General features: G+C 37.6%; 1 protein-coding gene and 1 long non-coding RNA gene across 6 annotated transcripts in view; one reads left to right on the plus strand and one right to left on the minus strand.

The window, feature by feature from the left end:
• The window catches only part of rnf152 (ring finger protein 152), an 84,646-nt gene that overhangs the window by 30,629 nt on the left and 33,234 nt on the right, over positions 1–20,783 (plus strand). Inside the window, exon 1 of one of the 5 annotated variants that reach the window (XM_030123510.1) lies at positions 11,300–11,312. The exons of the other annotated variants lie outside the window; for them this stretch is intronic. The gene's annotated coding sequence lies outside the window, so the exon portion shown is untranslated. Of the gene's footprint in view, positions 1–11,299; positions 11,313–20,783 lie in introns of those variants that run through there. 5 annotated transcript variants of the gene reach the window in all.
• LOC115411399 (uncharacterized) lies at positions 52–20,520 on the minus strand. Its single transcript, XR_003934207.1, has 4 exons — positions 20,510–20,520; positions 18,540–18,542; positions 4,974–4,980; positions 52–313 (listed from the first exon to the last, which is right to left on the minus strand). It is a non-coding gene; the product is annotated as an uncharacterized LOC115411399 (long non-coding RNA).

Consider the following 20,783-nt stretch of genomic DNA (forward strand, 5'->3'; position numbering starts at 1 on the left):
AACCAATCACAGATAAGACGGACGTGACGCTTTCGTCAGAGGATCTTAAGAATACAGGGTGTAATCTGTAATTCAATCCTTATTTTTGAATCAAACAACTGACAACAGCTGTAAAGAGATTTGCTGACTTGGAACTGACTTTGACTTCCAACAAAAAGAAGTTGGTATGCATGACAAATTGCGAAACACCCACCCCCAAGACTTGTGACTGGTCCGGTATAAAATAGATCGGGCATAATTCACAGCGAATGGACCAGTTTCAGACTGTTCTCTCAGTACTGAATATACTGAGAAAACCGGATGGCTGACCAGGCTATCTCATCACTTTCCCGGCTTTGGTCAAAGGTCTCATGGTGTTAGTTGTCCTCACCGTGGAAGACCTGCAGAAAAACCCCAGGTCTGTTGGTGTAAATAAATTTGGTTCATAGCACTACAATCCAACCCATTGGCACTTTAGACATGTTTATTCAAAACACAACTTTAGGTCCTTTTTTTAATAATGGAAAATTAAAATACTGCATGTAGCCCTTTAATAAAACTTCAAACTGCACCTGTTTGAGTGTTTTAATACATGAATGTTAATATGTTTTGTATTCATGAATCATGTTGTATTCAGTTCACACAACCTCAAAACAACTTTGGAAAACATCCATAATATTAAAAAAAACATAGAGATTTAATATTTTGGTGATATTACCCAGGTCTAATGCAGGACTTTCATTTTTTATACAGTGCTTTTACAGTGTGATATTGTCATTTTTGTTCAAATAAACAAGAGTGTTTTTAAGTTTGAGGAATAGATAACACAATGACCTTAATGAGGTCTGATTTAATTAACAGTAATGATCTTACATGGATTTGTCTGCTTTGTTACAGAATGACCACTGGATGTTGCTTAATAACAAAACATATCTTTGGGCTTGCTTTTTCCAAGAGCACATCTTTATAAGAGTTTAATTTAATTAACACGTTTTTGTGTTAGTCTGACTTATGCTCCTTTAAAAATTCGATATCTTGTTTTTCTTCTCTGGTGGCAGTGATTCTTAAATTATTGCACTTCACTATTCTGAATACAGCACCTCTGCTTCTCATCTCTGCTGCTCTGCTTACACAGCCGAGGCTCAGAGGAACTGCAGACGCTCCTCACAATGTAGATGACAGGATAACAAGAGAAAGAGAAATGAATGAGGAAGGGAAGCGAGGAGCAGAAAGAATGGAGAGAGTGATAGAACGGGAAGCGAAAAGGCCAGGGAGGGAGGATAAGCCATGTCTCCCTTGTCTTGACATTTCTCTCTGTCTCTCCTGGGAGTGAATACCTCGATATAAATGCCCCAAACTGATGATGAGGTGGGACAGGAGGAAAAGGAGGAGGAGGAAGGCGGAGAGCGGGCCTTGTTTGATGTGCATTAGTTATTACACGCAGCAGAGATGGCCTATAATTTGGTTTCAGGTTGATGTAATTAAAGGGTTCGAGCCTCAGCAGTTTTCTCCAGGCTAATTTGTTTAGGAAGCGCTGATTCCCCGCCGGCAGCCGGTGACGATACAGTGACTCTGCTGCTGTTGCCGGTGGTCATGGCAACAGGAGGGCCCACAGGTGTCCATATTGATATCTTTGTCGAGCTAGCTGCTCCCTCAGCGGGTTGCATTCACATTCAGCACTTTGCAGCAGGTGCTGCTTATCCACGCAGAGTGGAAAAGAAGTTTAACTGGATTAGCCCCTGAATTCTCCAACAACAGAGAATATTTGGTCCAATTAACAAATGTTAAACCTCATTTACCCCAGGAACTAGGGGCTGAACAATGCAGAAGGGATCATATTGCTGGTCTGACAGATATTATAATTCCTAAATGAATTAAGATTTCAGCAGGACAGTACCATTTTAGCATTGATTTTCACTGAGAAAAGTTAAAGCTAATGATAAAACATGCAACTTTCCTTATGTCTGGAGGATATGATTTGTATTTGTAGTGTGACCCCTTTCCCTTTGTCCCAGTGGATATAACTTTGGGTATTTGATCCCATTTCAACTGTGTCACCATTTACACATGTGATGTTTGTTTATGTAAACAATAATTTTACAAGTCAAGAAGGTTTGTAGAAAAGATAGTGAAGAAATATGAAGCTTTTGTAAACAGCTCAATGTACTGCACTGCCTGCAACCCCCGATACACGTTACCAACGCCAAAGTGGTTAAATTTAGCCTTGTTCTTTGAGATTAATGTGAAAAAGTATTAAAAGAAATGAAAATCACTAGTCTGGTCATGTCAAAGCTGCAGAGACACCTTCAGCAACTCAGTACAGATGATTCAGAGACAGTTACAATGGCATCACCTCCATTTCTCTTTTTTTTTGCCAAGAAACTTTGACTTTCTTTACTTGTTATGTCCTAAATTGACAAATATCATACGTGCAAGTAATGCATAATTCAGTCAAGTGGTGATCCAGTGATTTGGAGTATTTTTGCTTTTTTAACCATTCTCAGAGTAAATACTAAATGCTTAAGCAAAACTTACTCTGAAGAAAGATTTTGAGGTATTTCTGTTATTGCTATGACTTAAACTAATTTTTGAGAAGTGTTTTCTTGGTACTATGATGCTGTATATCTCTAGTTTTGTTTTCGTCTCTCTGTGCTTTGAGTGCATCCTGTTTCACCTCTCTTCAGATGCTGTCTGAGACGACGATGAAACACCGGGCAAGTGTTTTAAAGCTAGAAATGAAAGTCTGTGATCAAATGCTATGATAATAAATTCAACACAACTCTTCCTTCCAGGTCGGAATGGCATATTAATCATAGGTGGTATAATTTTTTTTTTTTTAAAGCTGAACATTTTTATGCAGAAAAAACAGCCAGTTTACAGCCTACATCATAAAACGAGGCTGCAGCAAAGAGAAGTGTCTGAATATTTTCTCTCTCTCTGAGACAACGTGGATTTCCTCCAAATTAAATTCTGGCATGTGGCATGAACACATCGTCACTCACAGGAAAGGACAAATTGGATTTGGACAGTTATGAGAGCGTCCGTCCAGACAAAGATGGACCTGCCAGTGTAAGATGTGCTGCCTCTGTAGTTTCTTTTGGTTTAAAGCCTTGAAGTTTGTCCATCCTTGTGAGCACGATGGGCGGCGTTCGCTTTACTTGATGTCACCTTGTAGAATGTCTGTGAACTGATGTTTATGAAAAGTCACCTCTCAGTGAAGTCTGCAGCTGCTGGTGTGTGAAGATCAGGTTTCAAGGTGATGGGAACACTTTTAACAGCAAGTGTTTCTAAAGAGGATATCTTGTTATTTTCCATCTGCATGCTTTATTTCTCCTTTCTGGACCCTGGGTGTATTGTCACAGATGTATCCCACATGTTAACTCATAAAGACCCAAACAATCCACTGATCTAAACTGTTTAAAACCTGTTGATCCATTAGTCCTATCAATACATGTAAATAATTGGTGTAAAATGCAGTTTGTCATCTTTTCATGGTCATTAGATATGATCCATTTGGACGTTCAGAGGTTCCATACTGAACATAGAAACACCGTCATCTTCTACAACATTGATTCACCAGTAAAACCCATAGAGTTGAATCAATGACAGCGGATGGACACACATGTTTTTATGTTCAGTTATTGATATCTTTACTGAAAAAGTCATTTTTTCTTCAGTTTTCTCTGCTTCTGATATCATAACCCGCAACTGTAATCTGAGTTTTTATGAAAGTCTACATGATCAGTGAATTAAATGTAGGAAAATATCTGATTTTCACTGGAAAAAAAAAAAAACAACACACAAAATACAGAAGATAATATTACAATAAATGGTGATAAATCGCTTAAGGAAGGTTAAATATAGAGAAAATTAATTTGGGAACAGCCACAAAAGTAACACTGGGTCCTTATGGGTAAAGCAGGTCAAGAGGCAGAAATATCAGCCCTGCTCAGACCTTTAACATCTGCCATGAGATATCCAACCCCACCTGCTTAAGAGCATGTGACTTGAGTGATCTCTTGTAATCGGATCTGAAATTCATCCGTATCATCTCATCTATAGGGTAAAGCATAGGGCACACGTTCATTTCAAAATGAACTGACGGAAATTGTGTTTGTCCATAAATTTAATTCACCGTGATGTTCAAAGGTGACTGTATTAATTTTTATGATGAAGTGCTTTTTGTCTCATACCCACTGCATGAGGTAATGCTGTGAATCAATCAATATGCTTTAAATATCCTTATGACATGTTTGACCACTCTGATTTTATCGGCTCTCTTGCATGACATAAGATGTAGAGATGATTGAATCTTCACACCCTTAAAACATGTTGAATTTCTTTTGAATTATGTGAAATATAGATAGTCAATTTAGGCCTGTGTGTAGGGGAAGGTCATTCAGATAGCAAAATTTAGAGCAAAATTTCTGTAAATGCTATGTCTGCTGTCTGTAAAACACTTTAGTATGATGTTGTTGTTGAATGTTCAGTGTTCAGGCTACTAGAGAATGCGTACAAATGTGTCTGAGACCACCTCCGAATGTGAGTGATTGGATAGAGTAGAGTCAAACTTTAATATCCCCAACTGGCAATATTTCTTAAAGTCAGCAGCTGATAGATGTAGAAACACAACAGTTATAACAAGTGGTGCCAGGCACAACAAAACCCTACCCCTCGCACGTATTGTAGCTTATTTTGGCATCGATCCAGCTAATGTCATCTTGTCTATGTGTGTCCTGATGTCAGCAGCATAAACAAATTTCGGCCATTATAAGTAAATGGGAAGAAAAAAAATTGAACTTTGACCTGCTTTTATCAAAATATAATCACATCTATTCTGGGTCACATGCAATCTATAAACCCAATTTGGTATGAATTCAACCAATAGTTTTGCTGCTATAGTGTTAAGAAACAAACCAAACCAAACCAAAAACAATATCCCTTGCCTCGTCTTCAGGGGCGGGGTAACAATTACCATGCACTATACAAAAAACCTAATAGCTGCACAAACAATACACAATACCAGTGGCGGGTCAACAGGGCCAGAAAGACCTTCCCTGCTGGCCTAAAGAATCACACTCACTGACCTACATTTACACCCTACACTTTAGTATTTGTTCCATGAATATGTTTTTAGTAATTCCTGATTGTCTATTGTGTTTATTTTGTCACTTTTCTCTTGGGCGTACTGCTTCTACTAGTGTATGTGTATGTATAAGCATTTGTCCAATCATATTTCACCATCATGTGTTGCCGGGTTAAAGAAATCTGCCTCGAAGCTCAGAATCAACAGCTTTAAGTAAATGTAATGAACTGGCTGCTTTAGCCAATTAGATTTAATATTGGCCTCATGGGGGTGATCTAGCAGGTGTACAATAACATGGGTATTTCCACATCAGCTGATTGGACGGTCAAAGAACGACTGTTCAGATCAACCTTAGCTAGCAAACCACACCTGTAGAGACTTGAATAAGCTAAAATGTATTGGTTTAGATTTAATAGCTGTTGCACAATGGCTGACAGGAGAAAAAATGGATTTGGTTACAGACATTAGTTTTGGTAATGATATATTTTATGAGCATGTGTATGCTTTTGTCATTTTATTTAGTGAATATTGATGATTGTGCTTCAGATGACGTATGTGGTGCAGCTGTGGCTGTAGTAAAAGAACACCTGCTGAGGTGTGTTCATTGGGTTTCTTACTTTAGTCATGGCCTTTATTTTCACAATGTGAGATACCTTTCTGTGATGCATGGTACAATGGTATAGTATTGATATTAAATGGTAGATTAAGTCAGGTACAACATCACTGAAGGCCTAGGTGTGAAATACACAGTCCGACATAATACACAAAACAACACATGTCGCTGTTGTCAATCAACCAGTTGTTACCCAGCAATCACAGAAAGCAACATCAGCAGAGTAAAATCTAAAAAAATAGCTTACAGATTAAATCATGTTTGTTCAAAAAGCCAATAGCTAAAGGAAGAAAAGACCCTGACAGCAGGATAAATTCATAATTTAAAGGATGTAGTGAATCAGACAGCATGATCTGATACAAGTGTCCAAGGTCATTAAGATTCAGTCCAGTAAATTTACTTCACACATTCTATGCATTCAGAAACCCATCATTAGTGTGTTCAGAGCTTGCATAACAGCTGTCAGCATGTGGTCAGATTTGACAGGACAGACTTAATGGCAGGTCTGAACAGGGCCATCCTACTGTAATTGTCATTGTTGAGGTTATTCCTGTTGTTCAGTCATTTTCCAGGTCAGAGTCATCACTCCAAGATAGATCTTTAAGTGTCCATTTTCAACAAAGAACCGGAAAAGTGTAATTCTTCCTCTGCTTCTTTTTAATGGAGCCTGTGGAACTGACATAGACAGAAGAACAGGGTGGTGGTCTAGCTACAGTCAGCATGTATTAAACTATTACAGGCAGACTGAACAAGGGATTTTTATTGAAGTGCAGAGCTGAATAAGGAATATTAAAGTAAATTATGCAAAGAGTCCGAGACGAAAAATATTCATCTTTTTCAGTCTTTTTCTTGTATTGAAATTCAAGTTAGAATTTTAAGAAATACATTTCTTTCAGTATGAACACTTTGGTGATTTCATCAAAGCTGTGTCTTTCTCGATAGCTTCTGTTACCTTAATAATTGAACCACTTTGTAGGATTAAGTCCGACAGTTCCTTCTTCCTCACAGCGGCTTTTAGGACCGGCTTTCTACATGAGGTGTTTTGTAAAAATGAAAGCTGGTTCTCTGTAGATCCGCTTCCTCCCCAACAGCTGATGATAATCTGTCCTCTTGTCTGGTGGCCCGAGTAAAAGCAGGACATGGCTGTCAGATCAAACAAACCGTCTCCTCACTTCCCTTCTCCTGGTTCTGGAAAAAAGAAATAAGGCTTGTTGCCAGGTGGAGAGCAGGGGATAACTGAGGACATTTGGTTTTCATTTTGTGAGCCTCAGGTTTGGTAATCACACAATGTCTGAGAGGAATTCAGCACATCCCATGCTGCTTTCTGCTGTTTTTCTTCGAAATCCTAAAGGCAGGATTTGGGAGCCATATTGGCCTTGAAATGTGTGTTTGCATCTCCTGCGGTGATGTTTTCTTAATGCTGGACCAGAATGGCTTTTCATGTATAATTATGCCCATTTGAGCAAATTCAACCCAAAAATTAGGACTGAAAGACGTCTCCAGGCTTCAACAACTGAGATAGGTTTTTATTTTTGTTTATCATTGGATAAATTAGATTTTGACGTCTATTTGGGCGTGTTTACCCATGGGAAATGTAGATAAGTGACCAACAAAATGAGAAAAAAAGAAGCAAGTTCAATCACTAGCACTGAGCCTTTTCCCTCTCTTGGTTTAATGGAATCTAGTGATAAAATGTAATTAGCCAATAAGAAAATTGCAGCGTTTATCAAGCAAAATTAGCAGCCGTGATGTAGATAAAATACATGTTTGATATCTTCTGCTTTTCACCTCATTTACACGTTGTTAAAGTTAATCAACCTGCAGTGTTTCTGACAAAAATGATGGCAGATCTTAATTTGAATCATTAAGTTAGGACTATAAACCTTTATAATTACCAAATATTGCAAAAATAATTGGATTAGATAAGGGGTTCTCATGTACTTGGATACAATAAATGACTGTCAAACCCTGTCCCGAAGGACTCATAATTTAAAGATGGAGAGAAAAAAGATGAAGGGTTTCTCTTAGAGGATATCCATGAATCTGAACTGTATGTGTGATCATCAACTTTGGAGATATATGACCCATAGCTCCTATTTGAAAGGGTTGATTTGCACTGTTTTTTTCCTCTTTTCAGAAGTTCACTCCCCTGTTCCTCCTCTAAAGCTCGATTTATGTCTTTCTCCTCAGTCTGTCATCTCTCAATCGAACCGACCAGAGTCCTTGGGCGCCTCCTTTTTTTTTTTTTTTTTTGAGCCCCGTCAGCTTGTCTGTTGGCCTGTTGATTGAAACATGCCCGGCCTTTGCTGCCTGGCTGGCGCTGCCTAACAGCTGATTTATGACCTCTGTAGCACACCGATGCTCCTGCTGTGAAACTCCTCTCCCATCTGCTTCCATTGGAGTTTTGTGGGTGCATTTCGTTCGACATTGACCGAACAAAAGTGCAATTTTTTTTTTTTTTTCCTGTGTGTGCTCTGTCGCTGCAGGCTGTTCAGTTCCCACTTGCTGAGTTTGCATTGTGCTCTTCATTGACTGTGCTCTGTCTCCCACTGTCTGTGTCTTTTGTGTGTCTGTCTGGTCTCTTACGACCAGCTCATCAGATGCCACTTGCATTGATTAACTCTGTAGGCCTCATCAGAGCTTGTTATCCTGTCAATTCTCTCACCAACTGCTCAAGTCATTAACATTTAGGTTACGGTGCAAAATGCTGCACCAGGTGTTCACATTTTAGCCGTGCACACCTGTGCTCCTATCAGAGTGACGTCTAAATGTGATAAAGATGCAGGAAACCAAAACACTGTCAAGTCTGCTGCATGGGAGATTGCATGGATAAAACAACTCTTTGATAAGTGTTTGTTTTAAGGCCTCAGGAGCATCAATTGCACGTAAAGATCCATGCATCACCGGTGATGTCGCCTGCAGGTCTCACAGAGAATTTTTTGAAGCCTGCAGTTTACACTCCACACCATTTTGTCAGTTGCTCCAGGCACAAACTCACAATGTGGCCTGTCTGCAGATGAAGCTGGCAGAGTAAGTGGCTACAGTCGCAGCTGAGGGTGATAGACTGAGACAGCTGTCCATCAATACTGACACGTCACCACCGGACACAGCCTTAATGTGCATGATGGAACTACAGTTGTGAAAATTGCCATCAAGCAAGATGCTCATTAGAAGAAGGCAAACCATTACATTTAAGTTGTCATTGAGCATAGGAATACTTTATCGTCCTTGTTCTTGTCCTTGTAAAATCATCCAGCAGAAAAGACAAACTGGATCTCGTCCATATTCTTGTTAGCACTTTAATAATGAGCACAGACCATGTGATATCAGTCCAATGTGGTCCAGGAATATCAAAACCAAACCTGCTGGAAGTTTAGCAGCAAACAAAAATGAATACAAGCCTAAAGCAACACATGTGTATTGTATACATATTGGTATATAAAGCACCAAATGTAAATGAGAACATGTTCTTGTATATGCTCCTTGCTTCCTTTTTCAGTTCAGAATGACACCATTCTGTGTCATGTTCATTTTCTTCCATGCTTGTTTATTTCTTCATGCAATTTTCTTACCTGCATCAGTGCAGAAGAATACAAATTGTCAAGAAGAGTGTGATTTGGATGCAACAAATAGAAAGCGATAGATGTTTTTCTATCATCACATGACATACACAGCCAAAAAACCCTAATACAAACAATATTTCATGGGGCTGCTTTTAGCTTTGAAGACAGCGTACATTTGCCGTGGCATAAACAATGGCACATTCCTTATGCAGTGACACAATAAATGCCTCAGTATGAATTTCCATCTGTAGATGCATCACTCCATTTAAATTCAGAGTGTATACAACTGGAAAAAAAATTTTGGTTTCCCAGGTTAATAGCTATTACGTTTAGCCTAGTGCTGTCAAATGATTAAAAATTTTTTATCCGATTAATCACTGGGTTGCTGTGGATTAATTTCGATTAATCACAATTAAATATCATTCATTTGTAATCTATATTAATCATGTTTCATTTTGCGTGAGCAAACAGACTCAAGAAAGAAGGGAATATGCACTTATCGTGTTTGTCGCAAGCTGGGTGACGTATTAGCCGAAGTGCTAGCAGAATCCCTGAATAACGTATGGTTCACGTTAATGTGGTATTTGAAGCTGCAAGTGCTTTGATGAAAAGAAGACCCCTTCCTGCAGAGTCTCTGGGGTTTTTTTGTCCTCATATTTCCATCCAGAGGACCAACGTGATGTTTAACATCTTCCATCTTTATGGGCTGGTTCTGCTGCCTGTCAGGACCAGATCAACTGCCCATTTGCGCATATGCGACGGTAACTCTACTTGGACAAACTGCCCCAAATGCATTGCCAGAGACGTTCAGAGTCATTATGGGTTAATGGGTTAATTCCATTAAAATTTTTAATCAGGTTAATCATGATGATGGATGATGATTAATCCACGTTAATGTGTTAATTTTGACAGCACTAGTTTAGGTAATGAAGTCTTTCTTTAGCTTTCAGTTACTATGAGGATGCTTTAAACAGGTAACATCAGAGTGCACTCAAACCTATACCGCTTACCCCTAATGTGAAGTCTGTTGTGTGTTTTGGCCACAATACAGGAGTAATTTACATTCCTGTCACTGACTAATAAGGGACATATGACGAGTGTTGTGGAGTCATTACCTGCATAAGACTGATTTACATGAGATAGTCTGACATTTGGTACAGTTCTGATTCAGTTTAAATTGTAGAAGGATAGTCCAGGCCAACTGTTTGCATATTATCTGGATGTTTCTTTACCTGTGCAGGCTGAAGGACAGGGTGCCCTTAGTTTGCGCTCAGGTTTACATGTTTCCTTAATGCGAGCGACCACCACAGTAAGAGCCCTCACTGTCAGCGGCAGGTCTTTGTGGAAACCAATTGCTTTCTTTTTTTTTTCTTCTGGCTTCCTATCAGCCGCGTTCAGATTGTCTCGTGAAGCAGAAAAGGCGGCATTGTGAGGCCGAACCAGTTTCATTAGAGCTGCCGTGAAAGCATGTGCAGAAAGCTGACGGGGATCTTTGAGCGAACACAGGTAGCCTTTCTCGTGCTCGGCCTCAGGAGACGACGGTGAAGGTCAGGCGTGTCCGCTGTGTGCATACGGTGTGCGTGTCTGTGTGTTCTATGTTTGACATTTGTGGGTTTTTATCGTGCCACGGGGCTCTGGTATCAGGCAACATGTGTGGAGGTTCAAAGAGAGATGACAGTGTAAAGGCAGAGTGGTGTTGAGGATGGAGGTAATCACAGGATCGTCAGTGATGCTGAGTATATGACGTCTGTGCAGGTCACGGGGTGTCATGCAGCAGATGTAGGTGTAGAAACAACCATCACAGCCTCTTCATGTCTTTTCTCAATTTCTTTTTCTATTTTCCACTAGCTGCCCTTTATGATTATTGTCTACTCTGAAAGATACGGCAACAGTACGGTCAGGTGGTATTTTAAAGGAGTGATATTTTGCTTTTTTAAATGGAATCATGCATTTTAAAACATTTCCCTGTGGTCTGCATAAACTGTAAATGCTATGCTTGGATCGGAATTCTTCATTAATTAAACTCCACAGGTCCATTTCAACCCTATTTTTGAATAATGACACAAAAAAGGTCATTTTGAGCGCTGGCCCTTTAAACACACATGACCCCCACCCCTTTCTGGGTTGTGGACTGTGCTGCTCTGTCCTGTTTAACCATTTGTGTTCGTTAATACAACCAACAACTGAACATTTTAGGTAATCCGCTCAAAGTTTGGACATATTTTCAGCTTTTACTACAATCGCTGCTGCTGACAAACAATTATGTCATACTCAGAGAAATGTTTGTCAGAAGTCTTCACCTTATATATGCAAATATTGTGATGTAACTAGTTGTAGACGTAACAAATTAAGCAGGGATTAAAACGGGTTTTAGAAATCCACTCGATTTTTGTCCAAATGAATATAAAGATAGCTTTGCAGCACCTAGAGGGTTCAAATTCCAACTTTATGAACTGTTAGGGTCCAAATACACAAATGAATGTACCAAAGACTAATAAAAGTGGGTTTAGCAAAATATGACCCCTTTAAAGTGTAACCACCTTTAAACTTAACAAAAGGGTAAAAATACAAATAAAACTGTAAATTCAACACATAACAATTTGATCCTCCATTAGATCAGGGCTACAGATGGCTATAATCTCCAGATTATTTGATAATCCCATCACTGCCGGAGAGGAAGATGATAGATGTTGACAAATAAATGATGGCAAGAAAAGATTGAGAGGATGTCCTCAAGTTCTAGTTTTGTCCATACACCAGTGTTTTGTTTTGTTTTTTTCAGACCAAACAAAGCGAAGACTAAAGATAAAACTAGCAGTGAAAAATTGACTGAAGTGAAATAAAATAGAACATGAAGAAACATGAAAATTAAATAAAAAGAACAATCATCAATACAACTAAACTGAATCATAATAATATAGAATAGCAGTTTTTTTCTAATAGTAATGGTTTATATTGTATAAGAATATAATGGAACAATATGGGACATTTAATAAACAGTAAATCGTAATCGATGTCGTACGTTCTTTCATCCTCACTTTTTCAGCTTCTATAAATCAAGGCTTTACCATAGAAACCAACACTAAACACAAACCTTGAGTAAAACACAGATTAATGTACATTTCAGGACAATAATATCTTTCTTCTGACTTTTTCTGGACAAAAGTGTCCCTCAGACAGCGCCAGCAGACTCTTCATTTTGGTGTCAGTCCTTATATTGTTGTTTTCTGCAGCGTGGATTCAACTCAGCATTTCTGTCACTCTGGATTTAATGCCTTTGTGGTGTAAAAAACACTCTTGAATCCGATTGGAGTGACTGAAACACATCTGTACAAATTCATCCGGTTTGATCCAGTCTGCGGGCTCATGTTTTTCTGTTTGTTTTTTGCTTGTCAGACTCTTAAACTTGGATATAATTTTGATTTAAAAAAACAGATATGAGCTGAAAATCTGAATATTGATTAGAATGAAAGAAATGAAACAAAATCCAGTTTAAGATACAGAAAATGGATGAGGTTATTGCAACGCATTGAGTTTAGATGTTTCATAGCCAACAGGAGAATGAGCTACAAAATTATAATAAAAAATGCCACAATATACATTTATATTGTGATAAATTTCATTACAATAAATGTTTTTATTTCATCTTCAGGGCTAATTTTCTTGACATTGTCATCTATACTTACAAATGGTTTTGAAGTGTTTACTTAATTCTAATCAGTGTTGAGGTATTTTGTAATAATATGCTTGTTTTAAAATGTTAAATCTCTAGATTTAGGAAATTTTTTATCATGTTCTTACCAAAAATAATCATTTAAAACCATAATAAACCATCTGTTTTTTTCAATTCTCACTTGGGGAGAAAAAACAGCCTTTGAACTGTGTGATATTTATTTGAAATTTATCATGATGATTGATATTTGACAAACATTTTATCATGATAATATTTTAAATTAAAAGTCTAATATTGGTATTTTGCTTGAAAATAGATTTGTTAGTGACTATAAGGGTACATTCATTTCTAGAAAAATTGAACTGTTTCAGTGATTTAGATCAGAATTCTGTTTCTAAAGACAACATTTCTGTTTATTTATTTGCACATGTATTATTTAAGAAAAACAGAGATAAAAATACTGCCAAAAATGCAGGTGAAACCAAAAATCCTAGGAGGTTTATGATATTATCTCACCCAAGTAAGCATAACATAACAACACAATAACCATGATACAACAAAAAAAACTATAAATAAAAGGCAAATGAAATACACTTAAATGTTGTAAGTGTATGTTAAGTGCTGTTAAGTGCTTTTTCAATATGTGTGGATGTCAAAGTGGAAAGAAGAGGGTGCAAACTAAAAATAAGTGTTCAGACATTGTACATTAATTACATCTACTTTGAAAACTGTGACACAATAGTCTCAATTTGAGCAGTTCAAAGTATATATGTAAAAAGGCAGTGCTGGTCACTGAGGTGCACGGGTCCCAGAGGTACACTGGTGAATTAACTGATGTGATAAAATAGTTGCCTCCCTCATCAGATCTGCTGCGATGTCGAACTCGGCAGCCTCAGATGACCTGGACATGCTTGCAGATGCATGCTCTCATTCCCTGGCATCCTAATGAACAGCACCTGCCGCTGCCACAGACTCACTGACAGACACCATCCAGCTTTTATCCTGACAAATTACCACCAGAGCCCTATTCTAAAGCCCTTTATCTGTCGTTCAGCTGCATGCACAAGGTACCGGATTCATTTTACAATCTATACCCTCCACAACAGGGCCTATTATCTTAAGTGAGTGTCGATGAGACGCTGAGAGGTGCCCTCTTTTTCTTCGTCGTGTACAAATGAGCTGCAGGAGTCCTTTTCAAAGCTGACTTGTAACCTCGCCGGTGTAGATGGATTCGTGGCCGTGCAGGTTTCCTTCCTGTATGTTTGTGTGTTACAGCTACGGAGCTTTGATGTTGGTGTCGTTACTGGCATCGGCGAGCCCCGCTCAGCTGTCACGAAACGCTAGAGATCCCTTTAAAGACTGTGAGCTCGCCAACCAGGGATAAAACATGTTAGAATATCAAAGCCTGTTTATTTAGCAACATCTGGGGACATTTTCTGGAGGATGACAGGAAGAGATATTACTAAAATCTGTCCATAGAGAGGGAATCGGCTAACCAAGGTTTCTATACTGGGACTGTTTCTTTTTTTTTTCTTTACAAAGAGAGCAAAAAAAAGAAAAAAGCTGATCTACAGTCTTTAAACATCACAAGAGGAATGAGATCTTAGTGTAAAACCACTGGTGTTTTCTCTCTAGGTTCACAGAAGAGGTAGCACAGGGTTTAAAGCTGTGTTTTTATGATCACAATAATCATGTTCTCACGCGTATAGCTTCTTTTTTGGGTCAAAACATAATGAAAAATTGTAAATTTTGTGATTTTTTTTTGTTATTATCTTCTGATATCTTCTTTCTTTTAACAGTAAAACAGTTAAATTGACTGCTTTCCTGAGTAGTTCCAAATTACAGTCATGGAAAAAATTATTAGACCACCCTTGTGTTCTTTAATTTCTTGTTCATTTTAATGCCTGGTACAACTAAAGGTACATTTATTTGGACAAATATAATGATAACAACAGAAATAGCTCATAAGAGTTTAATTTCAGAGCTGCTATCTATCCATTTTCCATGTTTTCTTGATAATAACCAAAATCACTTCAGTTCTTACATCAATAGCTATGGCATTGTACTGACAAAAACAGTGCTTTTAGGCATTCCATGTTTTCTTTTCTGTCTCTTTTAGTCACATGATACACACAAGAGTAAGTACTTGATTGCATAACCATTGTTTTTGATGACTTTTGATGGTCTAATAATTTTTTCCATGACTGTAGGTGTCATACTTTAGGAGATGCCAGTAATTAATGCACTGAATATTTTGTTTTCTGCACATAATGCAGTTTTATATAAACCAGCCACGAAATATTGCTTAATTGTTGACTATTAAAATGATCAAATGTTTTCATTATCAATTATTAGTAGTTTATACTTATTACCAGTACCTGTACTTTGATTTTGTACTGAATATTTATTTACTTTCCTGCACTTAATAGTAACAAGCATTGGCAGTTTTATGTACAGTTGTCATGAATAATTGATTACTTGTGGACCATTTAATTGATAAGTAATTTTGTAATTTTGCCTTCATTTTGTACTGGATAATTTGTTTTCTGCATATAATATTAGCAGTCTAAGATTCAAGAGTAGCTTATTAGATTATTTGTCCGCTTTTTTCTCAGTAGTTATATATTTCGAGGGATTTTTAAGACAAAAAAGTCAAAAGTCCTTTGTTTTCAGCTTTTTAAATGTGAATTTTTTCAGTGTTCTCCTCCTTAGTAGACATTTGCAACATCTTTACGACATTTTTCTGACATTTTATAGACCTAGAAATACACCGATTAATTGACAAAATGTTTGACAAAGTAATAAACACTGAAATAATTGTAAAATTGCAGCTCTAATGGATTTGTGGACTGATTTTTGGGCTAATGTAGTCCTCCTGCATGAACGTTTCCACAGAGCTACAATGATTAGTTGTTTTAATAAGTTAATGAGTACCAAGACTGATAATGAATAAAAATAAGTAAAGTAAAAATCTTGTTATATGAGGTAGTAAAATATCTTTGGGAGTTGGATTGTTAGTTGTCAAAAAGACTATTCGATATGATATTTTAACCAGTTTTCAGTCTTTTTTAAGCTAAACATGAGTGATTTTGCCATGCTGATATGGTTTATTGGATTGAGACCAAAGGAAACCAAACCTATAGATCCGAAGATGTATTGACTGTGAGGTTACCAGGGAATGAAATCCTCCTGAATATGACAGCCAGTGCCTACAGTATCCATATACGGTCCAACCTGATGGGTTTGACCCGTGACTCCGGAGCTATATGTGCCAATCAGAGTATTGACCCATCTGTGTTTTCACCAGCCGGAGGTGTCCACGCTGACATCCGTCTCTGTGAAATATTCCTCTCCTTGGCTGAGCGTCAAACATTTCTTCAGCCTCACCGCTGTCTGTTGCACTAAAAGAGACAAACGGGGGAGGGAGAAAACAGGCGATGGAAGACGTGACCGCCATCTCTCAAACTCTAAACTGTAGCAGCAGATGGTCCGCCAAGCAGTGACAAACAAGTATCCTTAATTAAGTAAAAGTACGGATATCTTACTGTGAAAGTAGAAGTAGAAGTCATGCCTCCTTGAAACACTTTAAATGTCCCCAATCCAGTATTAACAATTTGAAGTTGTTTCAAGTAGAAGTATACTGATTAATTGGTTTGGCACTGATAGTGTGTTTTACAAAGTATCATTTCAGCAGAAGTGGCTGTAAATATTAGGATCCTCAAGTGGAAAGTTAATTTATTGATTAATTATTCTGAGTATTTTTGACTTTGACTTGATGTTCACTTCAACAGTTAATCACTTCCTCATAATAAAGAAGCACACGCTCAACTGACCACATCCAGAAGACGACTGTGTGCCTCAGAGCAAACTGTTTCATCTGCAGAACACATAAAATTAATAACTTTTACTGATCCACACTGATCGTCTGTTGGTGAAGTTACTGTGGCTGTGCTCAGCACAGGAGCACAGCATTTTTTTTGGGGTGGGGTGGGATGAGGGTGATATCAGTAGACTAATCGTCTTCCTCCAGTTTAACTATCATAAAGTCTTTATTAAGTTCACTGAGTGTTAAGTCAAATCAGGAGTTTGTTTATGTGCAACTCATGCCAACTCATATGACTATCTTTGATAGATAGTATTAGTGCTGCAACAATGAATCAATTAAATTGATCCAATTCGAATCTTTAAAGAGTTGGCAACAAATTCAGCAGTGAATTCATTGGGTTTTGAGCATGTTAGTATTGAGGCATGCTGAGGCCTCGGATGTGGTTTGGCCGAAAAGTAGTGCACTGTTTATGTAACAAAAGTTGAATATGGAGAAAAAAATGACCAAAATCCCACGGCGCAGTACGTTTCGGGCAAACAGGGCAGCTGTGACCACCAGGAACATAATGTAAGCCTAGCTTAAGATAGCCTACGTATCGTGATTACTTTAGCCTGTTAGCTAGTTATTAGACACTTTTCCATAATCATCCATCTCCGTTTATCAGGCCACCAGACTAACGTTACCTATCGCTGACTGCAACTAATAGATACAACGCTAGTTTGATAGCCTATAACCATAGATGGTTGAAGACTATATCTTGCTAGTCTGTAGCCATAACAAGTCTAGGTAGCAGGCTAGTGCTCACTAACTATACCCAAAGCTATTGCGGGGATGTAATCATTAGTAATTTGTCTGCAGCCTTTATTACTTATCCAATGAATCGATTAGTAATTAAAATAATCTACAGACTAATCAATTATTAAAATCATTGTTAGTTGCAGCCCTACACAGTATTGACTGTTTAGCAAATTCTTTAACCATTTTCATCCACTCATGTAAGACTTGGTTGTATGATCTGAAATTTCTGTATCACAGTATAATTTCAAGTACAGATTGTAATGTATAGCCTATATCATGGTATATTGATAGCTGTTAGAACTTCAGAAGACAGTGTGTTTAGGTGTAATTGGCCCCAAATTCCTGTAAACTTTAATTCAGGTGGTCTCAGTGGGAATGAAAATCCTGTTTTGTTTTTAAGTTCTAGAAAATCACTGTCCAGGCTCTGTTTGCTAGGTCTCAACCTCATAGACTTGTCATAGAAGCATAATTTTAGTTGTGATATTATTAGTGTTATGTTGCATCGTCTGTTTTTATATTTATTTTATGTTTAGGACAGAGAGGAGAGAGCTGTCAAAGAAGGGCGTGTACGTTCAGTTGTTGATTTTTGCCCTGATTTTACCATTATAGTGTTCACTGTATTACTTATTTCACATGAAGATGAAAAAACAAACCTTTATTGCAAAAATAAATACAAGAAAAGATGCAAAAAATACAAAACCTTTTTTCGGGTTGTGTAACTTCTAAAGCCACAGATAAATGTTTTCTGCTTGTGTGATTTTTAAACCTAAACCATGTTCACATAATGGAGGTTACACCAGTATTTATTTTTCACCTCAATTTCCCTTTTGTTAGGGGCGACACTTGCAGCTTCTTCTTCATTTCCAGACAAAGTGGAAGACTCTCAGTCTGATGATGACAAAGTCTACAATGACTCTTCCTCTTTTTAACAGACAAGGCACAGTTTAGTCTGCTCATGTCTCCCACTGGTACTTTCCATTGCCATTTTACTTTTGCTTTACTAGCTATGTATCACAAAATCCATACTCTAAAACAAATTCAGACTGATGTAATTTCTCTACTATTTATACAATCCACTAGTGTCCCAGTGTGGCTTTTAATCTGTAATCGAATGTGTCATCTGTGAAATAAATGTCAGAGTCTGTTCAGTAGCTGCCTGAGCAGACATAAAGCTGTAGAGAAAAAAGGAGCTGGGCTTGAAATCACATTACATGTTTCAGTATGAAGCGTCAAGAAAAACAACCTGTTGTTCTTGTTGTTCATGCCAAACTGAGAGCCCTGCAGCATATGTCAAAGCTGCAACCATCCCTTCCTCTAAATATTCACTGGAGGACTCATTGGCTTGGCCAGAAAAGTAGCCTCTAACTACTGGCTGTGTTAATGGATAATAATTAATTTCACTGTCTGCATGATGTGTGAATGGGAATGAAATAGAAAAGTACTGAACTTAAAGGGTAACTTTATCCTCCACACTGAAATGGATGTTTCGCTAAACTGATCATTTTATCTATATATTTGGGCTTCTCATCAACATGTAAATGGTGTTTTAGGTCACTAAAACAGGGATTTTCTCCAAAGTTTCTATGAATCCACACGGACAGGGAAAAGTAGAGATTGGAAAACAATAGTGTCACACCCCATTTTGCTCATGTCTGTTATTCCATTGTGTTCTGAAGCTGCAGCGGAACTGTCAAATCCAGGTGTATAAATCACTGGATGACCTGCAGTAGATCGAGGCAGGGGTGTAAGAAAATATCGGTTTCGCAATATATCACAATATTTAATTTCACAATACTGTATCGATATTAAAAAGTACTGTATCAATATTTTTTGGTATTTATTCAAATGCAGACATGGTGGAGGTTTGTTTTTGGTTTTTTTTGTTTTTCCAGCTCTTTTATTTCTATATTCATGGGTATTTTCTCCATTTGTTTGTATACTATAAAAGTACTATTGTGATATTGCAGGTCATAAATGTAGTTTTTTAAAATTGATAACGCTGTTTTGTTAAATAATGGATAATTCAAGCATCCTAAAAGCACTTTTTACTGTCTGAAAGAGACAAATAATTGTTTTTTTATTGAGAACGCACAAAAATAATGTTCTGATGTTGGATGATTCAGGGACTGAACACTATGTATTCTTTTCACAATAGAATACGAACATTTAAGCAGGATCTGAAACTGTAATGTCTGTAAAAAAAAATTGTATTTATTTATTTGTGTGTTTTTGTACTGGTAAAGTCACATGTTAAAACTGTATTTATCCAAATGCTGCACTATAAGTTTTTCCAGAAAACAATCTTAAAAAAAAGAAACATAAAAAATATCGCCTTGTTAACAGTATCATGATAAATCGCGATATCGTATTGTGATCCTAGTATTGTGATTTGTATTGTATCGCCAGATTCTTTTCAATACACAGTCCTAGATCGAGGTTAGCACAGATACCTTTGGGAGACGGAACAGACCAGTGTTATGGACAAATCCACATCATGTAAAAAAACACTTTAACAGCTTAAACCAACACTTAAAACAACATATAACTTTTATCACAATTTTTGTTTTTGAATTTGTCAAATGTGAGCGATAGCCTAATTATCACTAATCCATTAGTCTTTCCGTGCTTATGCATCTGAATCACTTCCCTCACAGTGAACAACTTCGAAGATGACGCTTGTTTACATAAAAAAAACGAAGTATCACTTGGACCTTTTCAGAAATTTTGTCGCGAAGTGCATTATGGGAATGGGACCATTATGGCAGCAACCAGTATCTAATAGGGGTGTAACGGTGCATTCGTTTGTACAGAACCGTTACAGTTCAGGGCCTTTGATACAATACTGAGGTGTACCAAACAAATACATGTAGTCTATGTGAGGAACGCAAACACTGTGGAAGCAGGGTGGACACTAGCAGAGCCCATGTGCAGGGTTTTCTCTACATACATTTGGCAGCAGCGAATTCTCCACACCACTGCAAAAAACAAAATAAAACATGACAACAGAGAGTATAACAGAGGCACAGAAGCGGGGTCGGACGTTCAAAGCATGTTGAATTTAACTTTTGGTTTTCGGTTTGTTGCAGCTTTGTGACACAAAAGAGTCCACAGGTTCCTTTATAGCAAAAAGGCTTTTATTTTTTAACTCAGGTTGGCAAAATCAAGTGAACCTGCTCCTCTTCTCCTTCACCGTGCCTCTGCTGTGGTGATACTGTGAAGTCACGTTCACAGCACCTTAGGGAATA

This window comes from Sphaeramia orbicularis, chromosome 20 (assembly GCF_902148855.1).
Source record: "Sphaeramia orbicularis chromosome 20, fSphaOr1.1, whole genome shotgun sequence".
In the NCBI taxonomy this organism is placed as follows: Eukaryota; Metazoa; Chordata; class Actinopteri; order Kurtiformes; family Apogonidae; genus Sphaeramia; species Sphaeramia orbicularis.